General features: G+C 31.7%; 1 long non-coding RNA gene across 1 annotated transcript; it reads right to left on the bottom strand.

The window, feature by feature from the left end:
- Positions 1–2,521: 2,521 nt before the first annotated feature.
- LOC111409039 lies at positions 2,522–4,440 on the bottom strand. Its single transcript, XR_002705398.1, has 3 exons — positions 4,340–4,440; positions 4,164–4,223; positions 2,522–2,799 (listed from the first exon to the last, which is right to left on the bottom strand). It is a non-coding gene; the product is annotated as an uncharacterized LOC111409039 (long non-coding RNA).
- Between the last annotated feature and the right edge of the window lie 4,501 nt (positions 4,441–8,941).

The raw sequence follows: 8,941 nt of genomic DNA, 5'->3' as shown, positions 1-8,941 counted from the left end.
GCTCAAGTGGCATAAGAGAAACTAGACAAAGATCTATCGCTGGAGATGGAGCACGAACGCGAGCTTTTCGCCGAACTCATGGTCTTTTCTATTAAATGAAAGTTTTAGCTTTTTGAAGGCAATTTTCATTTTACCTTTATTGGAGAATTTCTTCAGTGGTGGGACCAGTTGAGTTTTCCCAATTTTTGTTTAGGCCCTGGCCACATGAAAGAGTTTAACAAGTGTCTCTTCAAGATGGGTCATAGTTTGTTTCGCCTTTTTGCCTGCTATCGCTGATATAGTGATTGAAACTTGAAGATTCTGAGATCAAAATATGAGAGGACAAGAAAGTTCCACGGGCGTGACAAATTTGTATGACGAATTTTGTGTATTAAAATACAAAAATTGTTTCAAATTGTATTTTGATAAAATACATGTGATGTTGACCTTCTTGTAATTGCAAAATTGTAAAAATCCTCTGATTAATTATTTGAATATTTGAAAATAGGGGGCCATTGGCTTGAATCCTGGTCTTCGAGAATTTGTTAAAAATTTGATTTGTTGAAACTTTACCTGTTCGACACTTGGATTTTGAGACTGGAACTTGAACTTGGGTGATTTGACGTAAAGAAGATTTTGATCTTCTTGAACTTGGTGTGAACCTCTTTGGTTCCAAGAAGATTTTGATCTTCTTGGGGCTCATCAAATTTGGGGTTGAGAGGATTTCTTTTCTTCCTTTGACTTTCAAAATTTTTCGACACTTTGTGATTGCCTTCTATGCTTTCACTTTTTCTTGCTTTTCTTCTCCCTCCTCTCCTTATGTTTAATTAAAATGTAGGGGAATTTCAGTGCTAATTTTAGTAATACTCAATTATATTTAATTAAAATGAATAACTGAGTATTTGTGATTTTATTTATTTATTTAAAATGTGATATGGACTTTTTGGTCTTATAGACTTTAGTAGACTTCAATTTAATTAGGCAAATGATTTAAATCGACCAAATCCATTTTCTTTAGTTTTTTTTATGTATACAAATGTCCCCTCAATATTATTTTATTTATTATGAAATAAATAAATTAATAAATCTTGATTTTTTTTTTTTTGGGATTTAATTTGAACTCAAACTTCCCATTAGTAAATTAATATGGATGGAACATGTAAATTAATACGGATTGAACATTTGAGAACAAAATGTGAATTTGATAAAATTCTTCACCTTCAATTTTGAGAATAAGAATTTCTTTTTGTAGAATTTTGATTATTTATTTATTCATTTATTTTATATGATCCATAACAAATTTGATTTAAACAGGTTTTTTATGTTTGGTAAATTGGGCTTGAGTTAAAGTCCAATATCTGCCTATTTATATGAATGAATTATGAGATTTGGAAATAAGATTGTTGAATCTAGCAAACAGACATAAGGAATATTTTTTATCCCCCTCTCTCTCACTTTTTTTTTTGCTCCTTCACTTGGTTTTAGCGTAGAACCTTTATTGAACAAAGGCCAAAAGAAAATTACCGTCAAAAAGCCAAACTCTAATTCGACATAAAAGACCATGAGTTCGGCAAAAAGCTCGCGTTCAGGCTCCATCTCCCGTGGTAGATCCTTGTCTAGATCCCCTCATGCCACTTCTCAGCAAAGGCGAGGAGATGATGCTTCATTTGAAAAATCACTTAAGCCAGTGTGGTCATAGAAGCACTTCGTCTCGCCTTCTATGCTTTCACTTCTTCTTGCTTTCTTCTCCCTCCCTTATGGACCCTTGGTCCTATTTTAGGGGAGAATTCGTGTTAGTTTATGTAATTACTCAATAATTGAGTAATTATGATTTTATTTATTTAAAAAGTGAAATGGGCATTTGGATTTTATGAACTTTAGTATTTTATGAACTTTAGTAGGCTTCAATTTAATTGGGCTAATGATTTAAATTGACTCAATTCATTTTCTTTATTATTTATTTATTTATTTTATGTCTACAAACGCCACGTCAAGATTTATTTATTTATTATGAAATTAATTAATTAATAAATCTTGATTCTCGATTTTCTTTGATTTTTTTTTTCAATTTAGGATTTGATTTGAACTCAAACATCCCATACATATGAAAAATCTGAGAATGAAGTTAAATGTGGAAGGTCTAAAGCCAAATCAAGAGAATTCATTAAATCCATGGGGGTAGAAGTTGCTTCACGCGTTCCTCTCGGATTACCAACCTTGGGTGATTATTTTCCCAAGAGTTTCTTTGACAAGGAATTTTTTCCCTCTAATGTTATCAATGTAGAAAGGAAAAATGAGATGAATAATACATTATGACAGAGTTCAAAATAGAAGAATACTATCTAACGACTCAACAATATTCCAGCCAACACGAGTTTAGCAGAGTCTTTTTGACATGACCCATCCCAAGTCAACCTAATTGACTTGACATGTGTCATGCACCGATGTAGATACTAGCTAAATGCTGAACCATAAAAATTTTGACAAAGTTTTCCTTGAAATAAGGATTAAACCAACCTGAAAATCAACAAAACCTCATATAGACATTTAAACACCAAAGATTTTAGGAACCACTAATTCCACCAATACCACTACAACAAAAACAAAATACAACTAAATTCTATTGAGAACTTCTACTACAAAACATCATGTCTATTTGCAAGCATTACATCAATTATAAACCCTTCTACGAAGTGAACATCAAACAAAATATTAGACAAAATGTTTAGTAAACATGAGTATCCGGCTATACATTACATACTATGAAACGGTCTCTTGACTTCAGCAGGCTTTCCCAAGTATCTCAAATTCAGCGGTCTCCTAATAGGAAAAACATGACAAAATATATGAGCTTGTATCCCAGTGAGTAGATAGTTTGCAAATAAGTATACTTTTCCCATTTATGCATATTTTCTAAAAATTCTAACTTTATTAAATCTTTGAGAAATTCTAAATCTAGTAACACTTTTAAAACTAAGCCTGATTATATTATAAAATTCTTCGTTCTCAATTCTAGATAAGTAACTACAAAGTATAACGAATATAAAGAATCTGATATTAATGAAAATCTATAAAATATTGTTATTGCTCAATATTATAAGCTGGAAAATTTACTCTGAGAATTGAAGAAACTGAACTCTATATTCTGAAATCTGATAAGTTGTAAAAATACTGAAAAGTCACGCCAAAAAGATATCCAATGAATAGTGTTACTAATGTACATAGTAATCTCTATGTACAAGGCAAAGCCATTCACATATGGTAATATAATAATCTGGTCATACGTATACAGAGCTGCCCCGAAGGCTAATTACCCTAGTACACGGTCCAAAGCCTATGTGTGTACGAGAGTGGGTCCCAAAGACCTCTGATAATCTAATCATATACATGGAAATACATTCACAATAGTGCAGAGCGAGTAAAATCACCATAACTGATCATACACTATGGAAACACATTCACATCAGTGTAGAGTAGGTAAAATAACCATATGTAGTACATTCACACCAGTAGCGACTAAGGTAAAATCACCTGGGTACTTTCTGGTGGTTTTAAAAATAACTTTAATAATGTTGAAACATTTAATATTCATATAAGTTGCTAATCAAATGATTTAACTAAACTGAATTTAACTTTAAAAGAAATTATAAAATCCACGTTATTCTAAAAATCATGTTGTCAAATCAACTATATGAATTAATAAGTTTGTATCCACTCACAAAATACGAGCTACAAGCTAGAATGCCTGATAAATGTTTCCAATCTCCTCATCCCCACCTAAAATACGATATTAATAACTAATTTATCCACTATCAAATCAAGAAACCTTAATATCTAATGATAATACTTAAATTAAATTTCTTGATACTTGAATAAATTCTCAAATTTTCCTTTGTTAATTGGAGCTAATCACACATTATGATCCCTTGACTAATAACTAATTCATCGACATGACCTTCATTCCAAGCATTAATGTAACTACCAACTTCATTCTAGTGACAACTTGTCACTATGCATCGACCAATTATATTTTCCTCTTGTTTCATAAATTCATACTTCTAAATAATTATTTCCTCATCACCATCATTTCCACGAACACTACTTAATCCAAAAATCCCCAAAAAAAAAAAAATAATAATAATAAACAAATAAATCTAGGGTTGGCTAAAAATATTATTTCGTACCTTGCTGAAATTGGAAATTAAGGAATCCCAAGCTTGATCTCCAATTCGTACTTATCTCACCTAAATTGAAATTTTTTACTACGAGTTAAAACCCTGGAAATTTAATATAAATCATACATTTATCACTTGGAACAAATGGATAAATTAAATTCGAACTTGAATAGATTAACCCTTACCTCTCTTCTTCTTTCCTTTTTCTTCCTTTCTTTCTTCTTTTTTTCTTTTTCCTTTCTCTTTCTCGGCCTTACGGCTTCTCTGTGTTTCTAGTCTCTGTGTGTAGGAGGGGGGGGGGGTTTGAGAGAAAAATAATGGTCAAAGGTATATAAAAGCCCACTAACTCCAGTTTGCAAGAAAAGTCCCTCTTCTACAATAGAATATAACATTTAAATCCTAAACTTCTAAAAATATATAAGTAAATTCCCAACTTTAAATTATATCCAATTTAACCCTCATATATTACCAATTATAAAATAAACCCCAATAAAATATTTAATTTCATTTAAGTCCTTAATCAACTTTGACATTGACTAGTTACTTTTTTATTTTTGACTAAGAAAAATTGAGTTGTAACACTTTTAGCCTTCCTTTCGACAATCTAATGTCTTTGGTCGCAACATTAATCGATCTTGAAGAAATGCCAATTTCACCATTGACAATCATAAAGGTGTTGGTTTGTAACGCCCTGAATTTTATCGACTTAAATATTGTGGTGTTACCAATATCATATCATAAACATTCTTAAAGCGGAAATATTTAATTTGAAATTTAAAACCTCTAATTTATTTGAAAATAAAATGACGGTGTCATAGAATTTAAAGCATTAAATGGAATTAAAGAAAAACAAAAAAAAAAAATCCTAACAAAATTATTCTTAAATATTTTCTTGAAAATATTCTTTACTTGGCAACCCACGCACCGCTCAACCACCACCGTCAACCGATCTAACCTGAGATGTTAAAATTGAAGGAGTGAGTAATTTATACTCAATAGGATACTTCCGTCCAAATAATCTAATAACTTTTGAAATATAAATTCATAACATTCCATACCATCATTTCGTCGAGAGCAATTGGTGATCAATCGAATGCTCTAACACATTTGAGAAGACCCGAAGGCGACCTCACATTTCATTTCATTGGGACCCGCAAGTCAATTAGCATTTCATGAAATAAATCATGTCAAAAATTATAATATTACAAGAACAATCAACTTGCACAAAGTATCCTACCTTGATTGATAAAAAGAATAATTGTTCGAAGGAAAGTCAGAATTCACGTTTCCAAAAACTTTTCCGTTGTTGCCGTGTCTACATGCTAAGAAAATTGTCGAAACGTATTATAAAATAAATCATGAGTTAACTAATGATTTCCAAGTGAAAAAGAAAAAAAATGACTTTGGATACCTTCCGGATTAAAGTTGATTCCTAATGTGCACCAAATCCCAACTTGCAAAAGTTGTATATATAAAAATGGGAAAAGTCCTTATTTTAAATCTAATGCATCTAATTAGGTATAAATGGTGTTAATTAGTGTTAAAAAAAAACCCCCCTTTTTTGTTTGTTAATATACTATTAACTTATTTAAAATCCTTAAATTAGCCCCACTAATTAAAATATCATAATGCTATCAAATGTTATTATTATAGTAGGGTAGACAAAATTTCTAATATAGAGGCAAAATCTGTTCCATCAAAATAAAATGAAAAAGATCTCCCAATCAATGGGGACACCAATACAGCCATTTTCCTAAATTTTATATTGCAAAAATAACACATGCGTAATCCAATCCCCCAATTTTCTACAATTACTTCATTAACCGTGATATTTATTATAGGAGGGTAGAATGAGATTCTAGCACCAAGGCAAGATTTGCTCCTTCAAAATACATGTGAATGATCTTCCAAAAGAAAAATGGACATTCATACAGCTAAATTCCCTAGATTTCTATACTGTACACGTAATCAAATCCTTAAATTTGCTAAAACAATTATCTAACTTCTTATAAAAAGGGGAGCAAGGTGTTACTATAGATGGAACAGTAAATTAATCCGAAAATATTGTACGAAGAAAATAGCGTCATTTTTTGTACCTTTTTTTTTTATTGTTTTTGGCTAATACCATACCATTTTCATTTTTTCACTCCTACGACCATTCCTGTGCTATTCTTCTAACTTGATGGAGGCAAAAGAAAACCATCGAGAAAATCAAACAACGACTACACCGCCTTTTCTTCATCCTTCTGTGATTTGGGTTGGCACTCTTTCATGTGGGCACTCCTTTTGTAATTTACTGCTTCCAGAAGCATCTTGAATTATTGTTTCTAGAATTGTTCACTACTTCTATTGCTTTTATGGTGGCTTGACTGTGCATTCACAAGTGGTAAATGATTCTGTTCTCCATTCATTTATTTATTTCATGTCCTTTTTTTTTATATAAAAAATTGCTCATTGAGATAAAGGTTTTGGATATCATCTTGTTATTGTAGTTATAAATTGTTGATTGGAGTATTAGTTGCAAAGAAATTTAGGAAGCCTTCTTTTACTAGAAACTTTAAGTTGTGGCTTTATGACAAAATTTCACGTTGTCATCTCTCATCTCTTGGTGTCTTAAATGGGGTTGTAGGAGAGAAGAAAAATAAATGACGTAAAGAAGTAGGGAAAAATAGATATCGCGTAAACATATAAAGAAAAGTAGGGAAAGCAAAGAGGAAAAAAATTACTAATAAAAAAAAAAAGAAAATCTGTCCGCACTGCGCAAAAAGATCAACTCTCTTCGCACTGTGCGGAGAGATTTTTTTTCTCTCTGCACTGTGCGGAAAGTTTTTTCATGGTGCGAAGAGTTGTCAATTGCCATCTCTCTGCACTATATGCTTTTTGTGATTGTATGCGGAGAGTGTTTTTTTTATTTTTTTCAATCGATCTCATTACTTGATAAATGCATTTCCATTTTTTTATATACAATTATGTTTAATTTATTTATATAAAATTCTTTAAAAATAATAATTATTAAGCTAATAAAAAATATACCAAAAAAGTATACCAATCAAATTTCTCAAAAAATTAGTAACAAAAAAAAAAAGCATTTACCTATTTTTAATTTTGTCTAATTTACTAATTTAATAATTTCAATGAAAAAAATTACACGTGCTGTGTGGAATCTTTGCACAATTTGTGCAGAGACTCCATATTGTGCGGATTTCGCACTTGTGTGGGGACTTCGCACAAATCACACAAGTGAGGACTCCCTCTTTTTTTTTTTTGGTTGAATCATTCAATTAATATTTGTTTACTTTATTATTTTATTAGTTAAAAATATGCATTAAATCTAATAAAAAAATATAACTACAAGAATAAGTTTAAAAAAAAAAAAAAAAAACAAACAAACTCTCCCCCATAAGTGCAGATACTTCGCAAATTTTTTGTGTAGAGTCTCCCCATGTCGAGAGTAATGTGTGGACACTCCGCACTCCATCCGCACAATGAGTGTGGACACTCCGCACAGTCCGCATAGATTGTATGGAGTGTCCGCACAATGTGCTGTGTGGACAAAGTGCGCATACTCCGCACAAATTATAGTATTTTTTTTTTTAGCTTTTTTTTTTCTTTTATCAATTTTTTTTTAAGTAGAAACATGAGATTTTGGGTAGAATCTATTAAGTCATCATTGAATCCTAAAAGTTAGATTTCTCTTTGATTTCCTAATTCTATGAAGTTTTTAAATTAAGTTGTTTATGAATGCCTTTCAGTGATATAGATTCTCTGTAAGTTAGAAAACCATAGGAGAAAAAAACTCTTCTGCATAGTTGGAGGGTTCAAGCGAACTCTCCGCACTGTCCATAGAGTTTCTTCCAACCCTCTGCATAGTGCGGAGAGTTCACATGAACTCTCCGAACTGTGCGAAGGGTTGGAAGAAACTCTCCGGACTGTGCAGAGGGTTGGAAAAAGCCCTCCACACAGTGTGGAGAGTTGTAGACTTGAACTCCAGACAGTTCGAAGAGTGAATTTGGAAGACAAATGGGGGGAAGTTATGGTGCGGTCTTATGTAAGGAAAAAGGGTCATATGAACATGACGTGCTATGTTTATGATGTGAAAGGAAACAACAAGCAATATCATTCCACGCCACCTATTACATTGGATGTAAGTACCTTAAAATTGATATTAATAAATTTCTGACAACTAAAATTTTCCTATTTTGTATTTTAAAACTTATTTGATGCAACATTGAAGGAAGTGAATTCTCAACCAACAAGAGTACAAAGCGCAAGTATAAGTTCACAGCTTCAAGTACATGATTGAATATCTATTATGTTATTACTTTTTTTTCATACTTGTTGTTCAACGTTGTAGGGGAAGTTTTATGCAAGAAGAGGGGATCATCCATCGACTAGTTGGCACCAGCTGCAGACCATTTGGAGAAAAAATGACGAACCACGAGTAGAAATGTCGGAGGAAATGCTGGATAGTTTTCAAGAGATAGAAGCTGTTGCATTTTCGCAACTAAGGATATCTAGAGTTCATTCTAGGCTACATGTGAAGATGGCTTCGCCGAAGCTAAAATCTGGATGTAGCTTACATGCAAACAAAGGAGGATATTACTTGTAGCTTCTTTATTTTGAAATGAATGAATGTACATTTATGTAGCACATTTATGTTACGTATAGAACAAGTACTTTATAAGTTTTGGGTAAGCTTATATCACTTTTTGTGTAATGACATATTAGCAAGACTAATATATTTACCATCTTGCGAAGATAAGTTTTTATTAAGTTTAATTCATTTG

The sequence above is a fragment of the Olea europaea genome, chromosome 14 (assembly GCF_002742605.1).
Source record: "Olea europaea var. sylvestris chromosome 14, O_europaea_v1, whole genome shotgun sequence".
NCBI classification, from domain to species: domain Eukaryota; kingdom Viridiplantae; phylum Streptophyta; class Magnoliopsida; order Lamiales; family Oleaceae; genus Olea; species Olea europaea.
This window is presented reverse-complemented; position numbering and strand designations above follow the sequence as displayed.